The sequence below is a fragment of the Cebus imitator genome, unplaced genomic scaffold (assembly GCF_001604975.1).
Source record: "Cebus imitator isolate Cc_AM_T3 unplaced genomic scaffold, Cebus_imitator-1.0 Scaffold128, whole genome shotgun sequence".
Taxonomy (NCBI): Eukaryota; Metazoa; Chordata; class Mammalia; order Primates; family Cebidae; genus Cebus; species Cebus imitator.
In genome coordinates, this window is record NW_016107443.1 from 1,317,509 (window position 1) to 1,335,810 (window position 18,302).

General features: G+C 43.7%; 1 protein-coding gene across 1 annotated transcript in view; it reads left to right on the forward strand.

The window, feature by feature from the left end:
• The window catches only part of PPEF1 (protein phosphatase with EF-hand domain 1), a 157,839-nt gene that overhangs the window by 11,177 nt on the left and 128,360 nt on the right, over positions 1–18,302 (forward strand). Inside the window, exons 2-4 of the mRNA XM_037742816.1 lie at positions 1,106–1,203; positions 6,396–6,634; positions 16,700–16,804. The gene's annotated coding sequence lies outside the window, so the exon portion shown is untranslated. The remainder of the gene's footprint in view (positions 1–1,105; positions 1,204–6,395; positions 6,635–16,699; positions 16,805–18,302) is intronic.

Here is an 18,302-nt window from a genome sequence, read left to right on the forward strand (position 1 = left end):
GCTCACTGCAACCTCCACCTCCCGGGTTCGAGCAATTCTGCTGCCTCAGCCTCCCAAGTAGCTGGGATTACAGGCACCTACCACCACACCTTGCTAATTTTTGTATTATTAGTAGAGATGGGGTTTTTACCACGCTGGCCAGGCTGGTCTTGAACTCTTGACGTCAGGTAATCTGCCCACCTCGGTCTCCCAAAGTGCTAGGATTGTAGGTGTGAGCCACTGCACCTAGCAGAGATGTGCCTAGTTTCTAAAGTCACTCCCCTGCGACTAGGTAACTGAAAACAACAATTTGACTACTGCCCACTCCTCTAGAGCCCCATTTAAAAGGCAATGCTCGATAGCAGCCAGTGCTAATCGGTGATGGAAATAAAATGGGTTACTCCCTCGACTTCCACAGCACTTACTGTCTGATTTAGGTTTCCACATGGATTCAGCTGGGCACAAATAAGACTTGCCTCTAAGCTGTTCTCTACAGTCTGAGAAAGATTTCAAGAGTGGTGCAGGTGTTAAACTCCAATCATACTGTGTATTTTTACTAGTGATTTCAAGAATTGGAGATCTTTTAGATACAATTAGGGTAGAGTCTGAAGGCCATCTACAGTAATGAAAGCAAAACCAATTAGTAGGTAGTTTAACTCATTTAGAGGCTATCTGCAGGCTAGCAGTTTTCCTCTGCTAAATCCTGTTAAGATGCAATGGGTTCTATTTTGTGCAGAAGGAGCAGGCTGCCATGACAACTGTCTGTGAATATTATTTCAATATTAGTCATACATTTCCAGTGTCTGCCTCTGGGCTCAGTGTTCTAAAGCCTGAATACACAATTATTCTTAATTGACCTCTCCTGGACATGTTTACAAAAAGAACAAAAACGAAACACTTTCAACTGCTGACTTTTTTTTTTCTTTCGGAAATTTAAATGAATTCACACAATTGCAAATTGATTGTGGATCTTGTCATTTTTTCTTTTAGAAAGGTGATTTCGATGTGAACTTATATTGTGCCGGACTATAGATTTCATTGAATAGGCGTACTACACCAGGATTTGGAAAGTTCTGCAGGCGTGTAGTCCTTACAGAAAAATTATTATTTTTTTTTCATCTAACAGTATCAGAAAGAATGTTGTGGTTGCCCGTGGCAGAAGATCCAACCCAAACTGAGCTAGCAAAACCAGTTTCCAACGAATCTGCTTTGAAAATTCCAAAGGTAAGATTTGATCCAGAGACTTAGGATGGAGGGCTTGTGCTCATTTCCCTACCCTTCTCTTGGTCGGCCCTTCTCCACGTATCACTTTCACCCCCTGGACTGGCTCTTTTCATAGTGATGCCTTGCTCAGAGCACCACACTAGGGGGAGATGAGTGAGTCTGTCCCAGCACTCTCTCCAGGTACCCCAAGATTCCCTCATATTATCTTTCTTTAGCTGTGTGCCCACCCCAAACACTCCTTTTTGCCAGGAGAAGAAGATGTGCTGTCTTAGGCCTGAGTTATGTGCTTATTCCTGGAAAGTTGCTGTGGCTTGGGGAGCGGGCTCTGGTAATTGGCTTAAGTCAGCCGGGGCCCACACTTAGAGTCAGGGGCTGCATCAATCCAACACAAACCACATGGTAAAAACAGAGCAGGGTTGATTTCAAAAAGGAAAATTGTGCTTCTGTTACAAGGCAGTTAGGGAACTGTTTGCTAGCCACCTGGTTAGGGAACAGAATACTGGCCTAATAATAATAATAGCTAACATTTACTGAATACTCTGAGCCAGGCACCAAACTGCTTTACAGTTGCATTGCTTAGAGAATGTGTTTGGCTGCCTGGAGTAAGGTAAATGGAAGCAGGGGCTTAACACAGAGTGGTTGGTTTTCGTCCCACATGATACAAAGCCAGGAGATGCACAGTGTCACATTGTCATCCAGGTCTCAAGCTCGTCCCTCCATCCTCTTGCATCATTACTTTGGTATTCTCAATGTGAGGCTTTCTTCCTAGTGTGTACAAGATGGCTGCTCCTCCTCCAGGCATTGTATCCTGGTTCCAGGCAAATGGGGGGAAGGACAAAGAGAAGAGGCTTGTGCCAGCTGAGTCGTTTCTTTTTGTATCAGGAAAATAGCTTTTCTGGAAGCCTCAGCCTGTAGATTTCTGCTTATATCTCAAAGGCTAGAACTGTGTCACATGACTACCCTTAGCTGCAAGGGAGCCTAGCAAATCAAGTTTTGTTGGCTGAACACTGCCACCTAGAACAAAACTGGGGTTTTATTAGGAAAAGAGGGGAAATGGACAGTCATGATCAGTGGCTGCTACAATGTGTATTAACCCGTTCATTCATTACATCAACCCAGTGTGATCAGTGCTATCACTAGCCTGTTTTATAGTTGAAGCAACAGGCACAGAGAGGCTATGTAATTTACCCAGGCTCACACAGAGCTGTTAAGTGGTGGGGCAAGAACTTGAACCCAAGCAAGCTGACTAGAACCTAATTCTATTATGTTCCTAGACATATCCTGACCCACTGAGCAGACCACATTTCTTCTCTAGGATGTATACCCACTCAGGAAATGCACGCTTCTCCTAGAAATGGCAACTAATATTTGTTTAGCACTTTATAGTTTACAAAGAGATTGCTACTTAAATTATTCCCTTTAAATAGTATTCTCTCTTTTTTTTTTTTTTTTTGAGACGGAGTCTTACTCTGTTGCCCAGGCTGGAGTACAGTGGCATGATCTCAGCTCATTACAACCTCTGCCTCCCAGGTTCAAGCAATTCTTGTGCCTCAGCCTCTGGAGTAGCTGAGACTACAGGCGCACACCACCACACCCTGCTAATTTTTGTATTTTTAGGAGAGATGGGGTTTTACCATGTTGTCCAGGTCGGTCTTGAACTCCTGACCTCAAGTGATCAGCCTGCCTTGGCCTCCCAAAGAGCTGGGATTACAGGTGTGAGCCACTGCACCAGCCCTATTCTCATTTTTTAAATGAGGAAACTCATTTAAGAGGAGTTATGTAAGTTGCCTAAGTTCCTCAGGTTGAAAGTGGCAGAGCTGATATTCCCTCAAAATTATAAAACTTACCCCTGTTTGCCTTTCTTAATCTTCCTACTCTTCTCTGCACAGAGGAGTTCATTTCTAGTTTTTTAAAATGACAATATTTGACTCTAGGCGCTGTATTAACTTCATAACCTTCTCAGGAAGACCATTTCTCTATGTAAAAGAGAAATCTTTGCTCTCTCACCTGCATGTTTTCACATAGCCCGCCAGCAGGAATGTGGTACATCAGTGGGAACTATGACAGAAGGAACGGAGACCTGGAAAGGGAGGTGGTTTTTCTCTCACATCATATAAAACCCAGAGCTCTGTCAGAAAATGAAAGTGTTAGTTATAGATAGTTCTTATTGACCTGTTAAAGAGTCATTAAACATATAGACATTTGTTGTCATTAGTTACATCAGATTACTTTGTTACTTTTCTTTAAAACGATTTCATAAATTGAACTTGTCACTGACTAAGAATGACAGCCCACTGCACTGGGATAAATTAGAAGTTTCACTACGTTACTGACACCTCAGTTTGCTTATGACTATTATTTCCCTCATTCTTTTCAAGTCTTTGAAATCTTTAGCTTTTGGCATTGTTTTATTTACATATCACAACATTCTTCTGTTTTGGTGTTACTACTGAGTAAACCATAAAAATTGCAAGAACATTGAAGAATTAAAACATTTTAGGGAGGCATGAGACCACAATCAAATACATTTGAGAAATACCTTGGTTCACTGGGCACGGTGGCTCACGCCTGTAATCCCAGCACTTTGGGAGGCCAAGGCAGGCAGATCACCTGAGGTCAGGAGTTCGAGACCAGCTTGACCAATATGGAGAAACCCTGTCTCTACTAAAAAAAACACAAAATTAGCCAGTTATGGTGGCACATTTCTATAATCCCAGCTACTTGGGAGGCTGAAGCAGGAGAATCACTTGAACCAAGGAGGCAGAATTTTTGGTGAGCTGAGATTGAGCCATTGCATTCCAGCCTGGGCAACAAGAGCGAAACTCAGTCTCCAAAAAAAAGAAAGAAATATACTGGCTCAGTCCAGAAAGGCGGGACAACTTGAATCAAGTAGGAGGAGGAGGAGTGGCTTCTGGGTTATAGGTAGATTTTAAAATGTTCTAGTTGACAATTGGTTGAGTTTATCCAAAAACCTGGGATCAGTAGAAAGGAAATGTCTGGGTTAAGGGACTGTGGAGACCAAAGTTCTTATTGTGCGGATGAAGCCTTCAGGTAGCAGGCTTCAGAGAGAATAGACCGTAAATGTTTCTTTTCTTTCTTCTTTTTTTTTTTTTTAGATGGATTCTCGCTCTGTCACCCAGGCTGGAGTGCAGTGGCACAATCTCAGCTCACTGCAACCTCTGCCTCCCGGGTTCAAGCAATTTTCCTGCCTCAGCCTCCTGAGTAGCTGGGATTACAGGTGCCTGCCACCACACCCGGCTAATTTTTGTATTTTTAGTAGAGACGAGGTTACGCCATATTGGTCGGGCTGGTCTTGAATTCCTCACCTCATAATCTGTTCGCCTTGGCCTCCCAAAGCGCTGGGATTACAGGCGAGAGCCACCACCCCCAGCCCTGAAAATGTTTCTTATCAGACCTAGGGTCTGTGTTGCTATTAATGCTGGGGAGGTAGAATGAGGCACGTCCAACTCCTGTTTCTCATCATGGCCTGAACCCGTCTTTTAGGTTAAAATTTAAAGTGCCGTGGCCTAGGAAGAAGTCCATTCCAATGGTTGGGGGGCCTTAAAATGAATAAGACCAAGTGTGGTGGCTTGCGCCTATAATTCTAGCGCTTTGGGAGCCCAATAATTTGAGACCAGCCTGGAGAAGATGGTGAAACACCATCTCCATAGAAAATAAAAAATTAGCTGAGTGTGGTGGTGGATACCTGTAGTCCCAGCTACTTGGTAGGCTGAGCAAGGAGGATTACTTTAGCCCTGGAGGTGGAGGCTGCAGTGAGCTATGATCATGCCACTGTGCTCCAGCTTGGGCACGATCATAGCTCACTCTTTATAGAGTGAGACCCTGTCTCAAACAAATAAAAAATAAAAAACAGTACTGTGTTACAGAGCAGTGCCACTCAAAGTATGCTTCATGTTCATCTAGGAGCTTATTAGAAATGAAGCTTCACAGCCTCACCCCAGACCTACTGAATCAGAACCTCTAGGAATTGGGCCCAGGAATCTGGGTTTTGACGAGATCGCTAGGTGACTTGTAAGTACATTCAAGTTTGAGAAGTGCTGTTTTAGAGTTTTACGCGAGTTGTAAGACTGACAGATTGTGCACTCTTTGAATGTTGGTGAAAATAAGAGCTTCGGCTTTAGTAAATTAAGCCTATATTGAACTCTGGATTCTCCTTTGAAAGTCCCCAAATCCTAGCCTCCAGTTAGCTACTCCAGGTCACAAGCCTTAGCTCAAGTGTACATTTGACTCCATCCTTTATCAACACCTTCACCTGATTAATCCATGTTCAACCTTCTGCTGTCAGGTCAAAGATGACTTCCTCAGAGAAGCCTTTGCTCGACCTCCCAACTCCCTCCCATAAAATGAATACTTGTCCTTTGCAATTTCACATTTATTTTTTATGATTTAATTAATAGTTACGTCTCCTACTAGGCTATAAGCTTTAGGAGGGAAGAGACCTTATCAGTTTTGCTAATTGGCATATCCCCAGGGTGCAGAACAGTACCTCACACATAATAGATGCTCAACAAATATTTACTTAATGAATATATGAATGAAACCATGCCAGGAATAAGTGCACAAAAGAAAATGTTCTAAAAGTTTTTTCTGGAGGCTTCTCTGTAAACTCTTAGTCATCTGAGGCAGTAATAGTGAGGGTTTTGAAAATAAAGCTCTGGATATTTTCTAGGCCTTGTTTTTTCTTTTTCTTTTCTTTTTTTTGGGGGGGGGAGGGGGGACGGTGTCTTACTCTGTTGCCCAGGCTGGAGTGCAGTGGCACGATCTCAGCTCACTGCAACCTCCGTCTCCCAGGTTCAAGTGATTCTCCAGCCTCAGCCTCCCGAGTAGCTGGGATTACAGGTGCCCACCACCATGCCTGGCTAATTTTTGTATTTTTAGTAGAGACCGGGTTTCACTACGTTGGCCAGGCTGGTCTCGAACTCCTGACCTCAGGTGATCCACCTGCCTTGACCTCCCAAAGTACTGGGATTATAGGCATGAGCCACCGCACCTGGCCCAGGCCTTGTTTTATCAACATTCCTCCAAGAAACAAACCTTTCTTTGTTTACTGTGTTCATGAACACAAAAATGGTTGACAGGGAGGCAATGGTGGCAAAAAACTGGAATGTGCCTTTCAATAAGCAAGAAATAGTCCTCTCATCGAGGTCATCTTGTCCACATTCCATTGGCAGGTGTTGTCATATCTGCATCATCCATTGTGGGGTCACCAAGGCAACCTATTAATCATTCTAGAATCTACCTGTTGAAGACTCCAGATGAGACTGAGCAACCATCTTCAGTAAGACCTGTGTGATGAAGGTTGTGTTGTGAGCCTGCCGGTCGGGCTGAAAGAGTCAGCAACCAACAAATGAAGATCCGGGAGTCTGCCTCTCTCAAACCTGTGTGGATCTAATCTAACCTCGTGGGAAAGGTAAGAGCACTTAGTGGACCAGATGGATTGAATGTGATCTGGGTAGGCATGGGACAGTGATCGAAAGTTAACCTGTTGCCTCTGTCTGTTTAGTTGTTTAGCCCAACTCTTGTGGTCTTCATGTTTTATGTACGAAGTTTGTTATGCTTTAATAGGTATGTATAGGGTGGAATTGGGTCGCCTTAATATACTGGAAAAAGTATATCAAAGTACTGAGTCATAGGACTGTGACTTTGGGGAGGCCACCTAACTTCTCTGGGCCTGGTTTCTCTCCTATAAAATGAAGATGTCTGAGGGACTTTCTGGACAAGTCCAAAGGATCAGAGTATCTTACCACAGTTCAGGCTCACCGGTTCCAGAGCTCTGGGCAGAGAAACTCATGATGGTCTTGCAGTGTGACTGCATTCTCTGCCTAGATCAGTTTTGCCCAATTCCCAGTGCTTTGACATGAGAGGTAGTTGCATAAATGTGTATTCTTTGTTTTACTTTTGTTCTTGGAATGGCAGATCATAACTCCTGCAGAAGGAAAAGAAGAAAAAATAAGGAATTACCATTGTTTTACATTGACTCATGCTAGATGTCAGTCTGAGATACATGCAAAACACAAGCACATACAAGATAAAGGAACAGATTGTGGCAATATTTAAAAATATCCTAGCTTTCTAAATTAGAAGCAGTTCTGATAAGCCTATCTGGAATTCATGTAAAACATCCATAACTCTGACAGTCTGAACTGTACATGGCCAAGGCAAATTGCTTCTAGGCAGTAATTGTAGGTGCAGGTCTAAGTAGACTATACAGTAGTCTCCATTGCTTTACAGATAGCCCTCAGTTCTTGGCCTCTTACTTTCCAGGTTGCTTCTTTGTTAGCCTCCTTGTTGACTCCTTCCTCTTTTCATTCTCTTTAATGTCTCTATTCCCCAGTGTTCTGCTTTTGCCTCTAGAGCCTTACTCTGCAAGCTCTCCCTGGCTATTTTATCTTCTGTAATCATTTCAGCTATTGTCAGCAACCTGATGACCTCTTTAATCTGACTCTCCAGTCCCGATTTATTTCCTGAGCTCCAAACCCAGGCTGTTACTGCCTATGGGATATTTCAACAGTGAGGTCTCCCAAGTACTCAAATTTAGCACACTGCTAACTGAACTTACGATTTTTCTCCACCATAAACTCACTTGTCCCACTTCATGTCTGACTCTTGTACCCTTTAATACCCTATTGCAATGAATAGCATCATCTTCTAGACTGTAAATTACAAGAAGGCAGAGACCATATCTATCTTGTCCACCCTTGTAACCACAGTACCTAGCATAGTGCCTGGCTCATGGTAGACACCCAGTCAATATTGTTGAATAAATGATGAACCCATTTATTCTTCCAAACCAAAAACTTTGGAATCCTCCTTGATGTCTCCGTCTCTCTCACTCTCCACGCGCAGTCTGGGACCTGTAGGGTTTGTTACATAAACCTTTTACATTTGGCTCTTCCCTACCCTTCATCCCTGTTGCCGTGACTTTAATTCGGCCCTTACCATGTATCACCTGGATTATTGCAGGAGCCTCGTCATTGGTCTTTCTGTTACCTGCTTTTCCCCATTCATCACCATCTGATCCCTAGAGTGATCTTCTTGCAGCTTGAATCTAATCAGCTTACCCTCAGGCTCCCCTTGACTTAAACAAGAGTTTGCAATCTGGCAGCTTTAGGCAGAATCCACGCAGTTGATACGGCGTTTTGATAAAATGAGAATGACTGTATTTTGTTGATTCTAAGATGCGTGTTTTTTTTTCACATTTTTGTAGCTCTGATATTGGGATGTGTCTTGAAATGGACAGAGTGTCAGAGTTTGATCAGTGGTGGTGTTCTCTCTTATTGGTACATAAAACAGCAATGCACCCTGTAATCAGTGACTTCTTAAATTTACTAAAAAATACTCATGCTAACATTTAAAAATAAGGAGATCAGACATAGAACTATCTTCAGCTTCTCTTGGAAAATTGCATCAGGCAACACTGGGCTGCAATTTCGGGATAGCAGCCAAGGATGGAGCTGCCAGTAAGTAGCAGCTACCTCATTTAGACAAAAACTTGCTATAGTGTCTCATGGTTTCCACCCAGGCTGCTTTAGTCATTTGTATTATCTGCTCCAGCCCATTAAGCATTTGAAAGGACAATCCCTGACTGATAGATTGAAGTCCAGATTCTTTGCTGTAATTTATAAGAACACACAGTTGGCACCAGCCTACCTCCCCCAGGTTAATGTTCCCAACCTTCGCTCTGTACTCCCTCGATCCCCCAATCTCAAGTATAACAAGCTCCCATATTCCCTGGAATGCCTTTCTGCATATTTTATGCCGTATGAAACATTTCCTGGCATTCCCAGGTCGAGCTCATTTCTTTCTGGACTCCAGTAGTACATGGGCATATCTCTGCAAAAACCGCAGTTGCTTTTGCACCAACCTAAAGTATAGTTCTGTGAATTTTTTGGGGGGGGGTGGGGACAGAGTCTTGTTCTGTTACCCAGGCTGGAGTGCAATGGCACAACCTTAGGTCACTGCAACATCCATCTCCCGGGTTCAAGGGATTCTCCTGCCTCAGCATCCTGAGTAGCTGGGATTACAGGCGCCTGCCACCACGCCTGCCTAATTTTTTGTATTTTTAGTAGAGATGGGGTTTCACATTTTGGTCAGGCTGGTCTCGGACTCCTGACCTCAGGTGATCCACCTGCCTTGGCCTCCCAAAGTACTTACAAAGAGATTACAGGCATGAGCCACTGTGCCCAGCCAGTTCTGTGAATTTTAACACATGGATAGATTAGCATAACCACCAGCATCATCAGGATATAGAACCTGCCCCTCAAAACTCCCTTTTGCTAACCCTTTGTAGTCACTCCCCTCCCTCACCCATAAAACCCCTGGTGACCACTGATCAGTTCTCTGTCACTATAGTTTTGTCTTTTTGAGAATGCCATATAACTGTCTGTATCCCTTTCAGCCTGGCTTCTTCCACTCAGTAATGCCTTTGAGACCCGTCCAGGTTGTGTGTATTAGCTTCATTCATTTTTATTCCTAAGCAGCGTTTCATTGTGTGGTTGTCCCACAGTTTGTATATCCATTCACTCATTGAAGGACATTTAAGCTGTTTTCAGTGTTTGACCTTATGAACCTGTATACACGTTTTTGCATGAATAGAAAATTTTATTTTTCTAGAATAACTACCCAGGAGCAGGATTGCTGTCATATGGTAGGTACATGTTCAACTTTATAAGAAACTACCAAATTCTTGTTCAGAGTGGCTGTGCCACTTTGCATTCCTGTCAGCACAATGTTAGAGTTCGAGCTGCTCCACATTCTAGCTAGCACTGGATATTGTTTTGAAAAAAATTTAGCTGGGCATGGTGGCTCATGCCTATAATACGAATACTTTGGGAGGCTGAAGCAGGAGGATAGCTAGAGACCAGAGGCAGATAGCTAGAGACCAGTCTGGGCAACATGGCAAAACCCTGTTCCCTACAAAAAATACAGAAATTAGCTGGGCATGGTGGCACATGCCTGTAATCCCAATTACTTGGGAGGCTGAGGTGGGAGGATCACTTGAGCCCAGGAAGTCGAAGTTGCAGTGAGCTGTGATTGTGTCACTATGTTCCAGCCTGGTGACAGAGTGAGATACTGTCTGAACGCCCCCACCCAAATTTAGCCATATTCATAGACATATAGTGGTATCTCATGGTGATTTTAATTTTAATTTCTGCTTCCTTGAATCTGGTCTGGAGGAACTGCTGTACATAAAAAGTAAATTCACTGCCAGTTCAGTGGTACTTCAAACTTTGATTTGTTTCCTTCATCTGTCTTCTGTTATCTGCTTTTCAGAGTCTTCATGTTACTTGTTTATTACAGTGGAACAGATTACCAAAAAAAACCTAGTGGCTTGAAACAACACATGTTTATGATCTTACAGTTTCTGTGGGGCAGAAACCCTTAGAGGGCTTTACTTGGCCCTCTACTTCAGCATCTGTTGTGAGCTGCTGCACACAATGTGTTGACTGGGCTGCTGTAATCTGAAGGCTTGATTGGGGAGGGGTCTACTTCCAAGCCCATATGGTCGTTGGCAAGAGTCAGTTCCTCATGGTCTGTTTGATGGAGGGCCTTAGTTCCTTGCTGGCTTTTGGCCAGAGACTTCCCCTAGTCCTTTGCCACATGGCAGCTTACTTCATTGAAAGCATGCAAGCTGTGAAGCCAATAGGGTCTATTAGTAAGACAGAAAGTCATAATCTTTTATAACCTAGTCATAGAAGTGACATCCCAATACTGTTGTCATATTTAATTGATTAGAAGCAAGTTGCTGGAACCAGCCTATGCTGAAGAGGAGGGATGACACAAGGGTGTGAATTTACCAGGAGGAAGGGATTACTGGGGACAGCTTAGAGTCTGTCATAGTCCTCAAATAGCTGCTCCATGGATTCTGCCCAGGTTTTACAGCTTTGTCCCATGGGAGAGAAAGAGTAGAGTGAGTAGAATGTCCTTTTTCCATCTTACCCAGACCAGAACCTTCTGTGAAGCTTTTTGATTTGGTTTATGAACATTCAAGGTTAATTTAAGGAATTTCTTTAAACTCAAGCCATTGAGGACCAAATTAGGGTTAGATTAAGCAGTGGTCTGAATTAAAATTCTGATATCTATTAATCTATTTATTAAATCATGACCAAGGAAAGCTAGATGGAGTCTTTTGAAAGCTGAACTTCCATGCCTTAAAACATGACAGGTATTTCAGCCTGTCATTGTGGCTGCTCACCAGGTGATCCCAACAGACACATCTGGCAAGCACTGACCTTTATAAATTTCTTCCATCTGATGGTGACTCCTGACCCACTTTTAATTTCTTTTAATGACTTCCTAATGACTTGTCAGATCTGGACTCTCTTTTCTCCTACTTAATGTGATTTTTCAGTACTGAGAACTCACCCTTGAAAATATACTTGATCCTTTCTCTATTAAAGTGAAAAATTACTTGGTATTCTTTTCTTTTCTTCATGAAGGAGCTGGCCCTTTGAATTAGAGTCCCTTGATTTTTATTTTTTTTTATTTTTTTTTTTTTTTTTTATTTTTTTTTATTTTTTTTTTTTTTGAGACAAGGTCTTGCTTTGTTGCCCAGGCTGGAGTACAGTGGCTCAATCATGGCTTACTGCAGCCTTGATCTTGCAAGCTCAAGTGATCCTCCTGCCTTAGCCTCCTGAGTAGCTGGGACAACAGACATGTCCCACCATACCTGGCTATTTTTATTTTTTTATAGAGATGAGGTCTTGCTATGTTGCCCAGGCTGGTCTCCAGCTCATCAGCTCAAGCAGTCCTCCCCCCTCAGCCTCCCAAAGTGCTAGCATTACAGGTGTGAGCTACCAGCCCCAGCCTTTTTGAACTTTTTTGATCATGGACCCCTCACAGTAAGTTTTGTGAGAATGGACCAAGCATATTTATTTATTTACAGCTAATACTGCCAAACTGATCTATTGCATACATAATCAAATATACATGGAAATAGAAAAGTTAACAAGAATAAGAAAACAGATAAAAATGTGAGTGCTGATGTTTTGCTTTATGATCTCCAGCAGATCTCTGTGCATCTGCTGTGGGGCAGCTACCCCAGTTTTGGAGACTACTGGGGGCTAGGAAATGGTGATTGGGTGTGATTGCTTGCCAGTGGCCCCAGCATCAGGAGGCTAGATCAGAGCCACCAGAGCTCGGAGGCCAGCCCTGTCTGAGCTTTCCCACTTTGGTGCTATGAGGCACTGAGGTATCAGGAGCCACAAGCAGACACCTTATGTACCTACCACCAAACAGATGTGCACATGCCGCTGTTTTCTTAGTCTCCTCTCCAATCTGGCTACTTTGCCTCGATGCTAGCATACTCCTCAGGGTGTGTCATGATCAATAATGGGAGCTGCCCATTAGAACTACTTTGCCTCGGCAGAAATTGGAACTGTGGCCGGCTCCAGGAAGCTTGTAAAATAGGAGAGACTTGCCTGCAATGCCCTCTCTCTCCCTTGAGAGGTAGCCAGGCTTCTCCATTCCCCTCTGTCTTTCCATAGTTTGCTATTGCCATGGACTAGCTAAATGTCATGGGTTGGGATGCCTCAGAAGCAGAGCCTGAGATAAACATTTGAGAGGAAGAAGTTTATCTGGAAGGCAGGGAGAAAGGAAGTAGGGCAGTGGGGAAGTGAGAAAGGAAGGGAAGGCAATCAAGAGAGATTAAGTCCAGCCTGAAGAGGTGGAGAGGGCAGCCATTTTTCAATCTTAACATCTGTACACCTTTATGTTATTGCAGCATTCTCATGAGGAAAGAGGTTCATTTTGATTTCTAGTTCCCCTCTCCCATTTCACACCCTAGTTAAGTACTGTAGCAAATGCATAGCTATGGAAGCCCCCTTCCCACCTCTTTCCTCTGGCTGATGCCTGGTCAGTCATCAGGTCTCGGCCCATGCATCACTTCTAGGAAGCCTTCCTCATCCCCGTTTCTGAGACAGGGCTTTTGCTTTGTGCCCCTGGAATGGCTCCTACCTATTTTATTAGCTATTTTATCATACCATATTGCTTTCATTTATTCATGTAATAGATATTTATTATGTGCCTGACACTGTTGTAGGTACTTGGTGTGTATATTCCAATATCCAATCGTGTATTTTTTTTTTCTCTGCCATTTGTGTCTCTGTCCCTCAGCAGTGCCTGCCGCATAGGAGGTGCTCAATAAGCATTTGATGAATTGAATGGAAGGACACCAGGCATCTTAGTGTGAGGGTGATTTGGCATTGCCATGGCCTTTTCCAGGAGCCACCTCATCTCTCACCTTTCCTATTGGCTGTTTCCAAATGACGACATGCCTATTGAGAGATAAATTGACCTACCTTGACTGTTAGGGGTATACATCTGTTAATGAGTAGGTTTAAAACTTAACATCGGGCCGGGCGCGGTGGCTCACGCCTGTAATCCCAGCACTTTGGGAGGCCGAGGCGGGTGGATCACAAGGTCAAGAGATCGAGACCATCCTGGTCAACATGGTGAAACCCCGTCTCTACTAAAAATACAAAAAATCAGCTGGGCATGGTGGCGCGTGCCTGTAATCCCAGCTACTCAGGAGGCTGAGGCAGGAGAATTGCCTGGACCCAGGAGGCGGAGGCTGCAGTGAGCCGAGATCGCACCATTGCGCTCCAGCCTGGGTAACGAGAGCGAAACTCCGTCTCAAAAAAAAAAAAAAAAAAAAAAACTTAACATCATTCTGCTCGTTATTGTTTCTTTTTTCAGGTTGGGAGAACACAGCTCCACTCAGCTATAGGAAAGCCAGAGAGCATTTGAGAAGAGGCTGAAGCTGGAATTTTGCAAACACATAAGGCAGTAGAGAGTAATGATTATAATAAGCAGGGGTTCTAGAGCCAAAGTGCCCGGGATCAACTCCCAGTTCTGCCCCTCATTTGCTGTTTGACTCTAGGCTACAGTTCCTAATGGGTGAAGAGGGATCATAATAGTATATACCTCAGAGGATGGGGTGTGGATGAAATAAGGTTAACGTATGTCAAATTTAAAAGTGCCTAGAACATGGTCAGTGCTCGATAGATGTCATCATTATGGTGATTTATTCACTTACATCAATGTTGGTTCATTTAACAATCGGAGGCTGACTATAAGACCCCAGTGGTACTCAAAGTAACATTTCAGTGTTCTTTGTACAATAGAAAAATACAGTGAAGTTGTTCATTTAAAGCAAATTCTAAGTTTTCAACAAATCACATAAAGGGCACAGCCAATCCAATTCATGGTCCAGGGGCTGGCCATTAAAATAACCAACTAAATCATGAGCTTTTTCTCTGCTTTCCTTTCTTTCTGTGGTTAAACAAATATTTGGTGAGTACCTCTTTTGCATTCAGTAACGAGTAGGTTTAAAACTGAGGATGTGACCAGGTGCAGTGACTCACACCTGTAATCCCAGCACTTTGGGAGGCCAAGGCGGATCACCCGAGGCCAGGAGTTTGAGACCAGCCTGGCCAACATGGTGAAATCCCATCTCTACTAAAAATACAAAAATTAGCCAAGTGTGCTGGTGTACGCCTGTAATCCCAGCTACTTGGGAGGCTGAGACAGGAGAATCGCTTGAGCGTGGGAGGTGGAGGTTGCAGTGAGCCCAGATCGCGTTACTGCACTCCAGCCTGGGCAACAGATGGAGACTGTGTCTCAAAAGAAAAAAAAAAGAAAAAGAAAAAGCACCACACAACTGGGGATGCCAAGAGGAATGAAATAGATCCTTTCCCTTTAGGATTTCACATGTATAAAGGGCAAATTATATAACACTTTGAGCAGCTCTATAATTGGACGCACACATGGCTTTGAGAGCCAGAAGACAGAGTGACTACTTCCCCATTGGTGATTCAGGAAAGGCCTCACACAGAGGAGGTGACATTGGAATAACTGTATCTAGACATAGCCATCATTTAATGGCTGAGGATTGAATAGGCATTTGGCTGGGAGAGCCAGCTGTATAGCTACATTGTCCACTGTTTTTTCGGAGCCTCAGTAATTATGCTATCATTTACAATTTGTGTGGCAGCCTTATCAGGTCCTACTCTTGGCGTCCCCACCATGGAAACCTGAATGGTTATATTGCCTCATAATGAGGCCCTCTGGTGATGTTTAATATACTAATAGGAGGGCAGAAGCCCAGAGCCACCTCACCAGTTATTTTTCAAGTGACTCCATCCAATTAAATGGCAAACTAGGTAACCACTTTACTAGATCTCCTGTGGCTCTCAATTGCAGAAAGGAATCTTGCTAAAGAGCAGCTTGGGTGGGGTTATGAAATGGTTATGGCTGGAGTCCTGTAAATTTTAGCTGGCGAAACCTAAGACCAGTAAGCTTAAAAACATGGATGCTGTGTCACCAGCTGGGAAGAGTTTGCCAGGGAAAGTGCTGGTGGCGCAGCCGTGGTCAGCGTGAGCCTCTGGGAACAAGAGCACCGCTAGATTGCCTCGAACATAGCAGAACTGTGGCTGCTGGTGTCCATTACTGCCAGGGGCACTTTGAATTTTCAAGTATGTCTTCCTCCTCTCCCAAACCCAGCAGCATTATAGGCCAACTTTCCTTCCCCTCTCTGCAGCAAAAAGGAGGTGATTCTCCCTTCACAGATAGGTCCTCCAACAAGGAGCTATTGAACAGCTGGTAGAGTGCCAATGTCTTAGGACCCAGTGGCTGCTCCCTTAAACCCACACCTTTCTAGAACCAAGCAAGAATGTTTAGTTTTTCCAGTTCCTTCTCTTAATTGTACCAGGCTACTGTAACGTTTTCTAAAAATTATCCTCAGTTTACCTAAAGAATGCTTTTCTGGGCCGGGGATGGTGGCTCACGCCTGTAATCCTAGCACTTCGGGAGGCCGAGGTGGGTGGATCACGAGGTCAAGAGATTGAGACCATCCTGGCCAACATGGTGAAACCCCATCTCTGCTAAAATACAAAAATTAGCTGGACGTGGTGGCGCATGCCTGTAGTCCCAGCTACTCAGGAGGCTGAGGCAGGAGAATTGCTTGAAACTGGGAGCCGAGATTGTGCCACTGCACTCCAGCCTGGTGCCTGGTGACAGAGCAAGACTCTGTCTCAAAAAAAGAAAAAAATAAATAAACAGTGCTTTTCTGCTCTTATTTACTGAAATTCTCTTTTCTATTTTGTACGGATGGCAGATTATTTATGCAAACAGTAGCCTGGTCTTGCCCATACAGAGCCTGGTCCCTTTGGAAGTAGTCACGTGGCTGCTGACTTTGCAGCCCACTACTTGAGCACATCTTCAGGCCAGTAACAGAGCAGGGCTGGGGCAGAGAGCTGCACTCACAGCCAGCACACTGAATCCTAGATTCCTGGCTCTGGGCTCGCCTTCCAGGCTGAAAGGCAGAGCAACCTGGCCCTGTTCTAGTTATTTCTTTTTGTATGAGTGTGTATATATGTTTGTTTGTTTAAGCAAGAGCTCTCTCTGCAGAGTGGGGGCTGTGTGTGTGTTGGGGGGTGCTTCAGAGAGAGCTGAAATTGTACCTCTTTTCTTTTAGACCTCTGCATTCCACCATAGAGAATTTTTCTTTCTCGTCTTCATTTCTTTTGAAACACCTGGGGTGAGAAAAAAAACCTCTGCATTGGCCAAACAGAAGAAACAGGTAATATGTTTGTTTATTCTTAGCGATTTGGGGCAAGCAGAAGCCTACATCATAAACATATATTGTGTGGCAATGGAACAGGGAATGTGTATTCGTTGGAGTATATCTTACTGCTTTGCAATTTCTCAGAATGATTGTTCTCAGAGATGCTGGTTGTAAATCAGTTGCCATCAGTTGAAGAAGATGTACAGATGACTTGGCAATCTGAAGGTTTGTGGCCTATGTCAAATGAACTTGATATTTGGAAAAACTCCATGGTCACTTGGGTTGAGAGCTAGAAAATGAGGGAAGGGATCCTTCCAGAAACCTTCTAGGTCCCCTCAGGGAGTGTTCTCCAAACTCTACTGCATTCCTTCATATTTAGAAATCTTCCTTTAGCTCCCTTGGCTCCTTGGCATCTTAGAGGTTTCCAGCTATCTGTGAGACTGGAAACAGAATTCCTTACAGTGTCCAAAATTCTCTTTAGTGATTTAGTTATTATGCAAAGTGGTCAGATTAGATCCTGAAACCAAAGCATAGCCTTTTAGTGGGAAGACATTTTTGTTCTTTAATGATTAAGCAGAGCGAGCCTTCAGTTCTGCCACTAATCAGCTACGCCAGGGAGTATGTTATTTACCTCCTGAGTCTCAGTTTTGTTCATCTGTAACATGGAGATGACAATACTACCTTGAAAGTTTGCTGTGAGAGTGAACTGAAATAATAGAAATATAAAGCACCTGCTGTGCTGGGTAAATAGTAGTCCCTTAATCAATAGTAGTGATTTTAGCTACCATTATGATTGCTGGTATAGCATTCGTTCAGATCTTAGAGCTCTTAAGGGAGAAGAGCCCATTGCTTTGTGACTCTCAGTTATCCCAGAACCTGTAGGTACCCAAGGGGTTTAGTCTTTGGGAGGCCCCAGACAAAGCATTCTAAAGAAAGAGACTTGAACAAATACAGTGGGTCCCCACCCATGCATGCCCTCTCCTAACTTATCAGCTAAAAAGAGTTGGTCTTCGTTCAAGCCAGTTTTTTCCCACCACTAAGTCCTCAGTATAAGTCAGTAAGATATGCATTATTATCCCTGTTTTCTTATGAGGAAACTGAGGTACAGAGGAATTAATGACTAGCTGAGAATTCAAACTCCTGTTGTCTGACTTCTAAACCCAAGGCTCCACTGGGCCAGCATTAGGCAGTTAGGAACAATAGTTCTTGAGATGCCTTACTTCAAAAGGGCTCCTTGCTGGGCTGTTTGGGAAATAGTGATCAGCTCTTTCTGAGAGATTCACAGTGTATGTTCATATATTAAAGGCTCTGAGAAGTCCTGCAGTAAAGAAACCTTTTCAACCCTACATACCCTGAACTTATTATGTGATGGTGGGACCTTTATTTTGGCCTTAGTCCTAGAATCATAAACTACATAGAACTACTCTTCCACAAATACACTCTGGAAAACCTGGCACCAGGCCAAGCTGTTTCCTGATTACAATCATGCCTGCTGTACCAGCAGACACTTTCA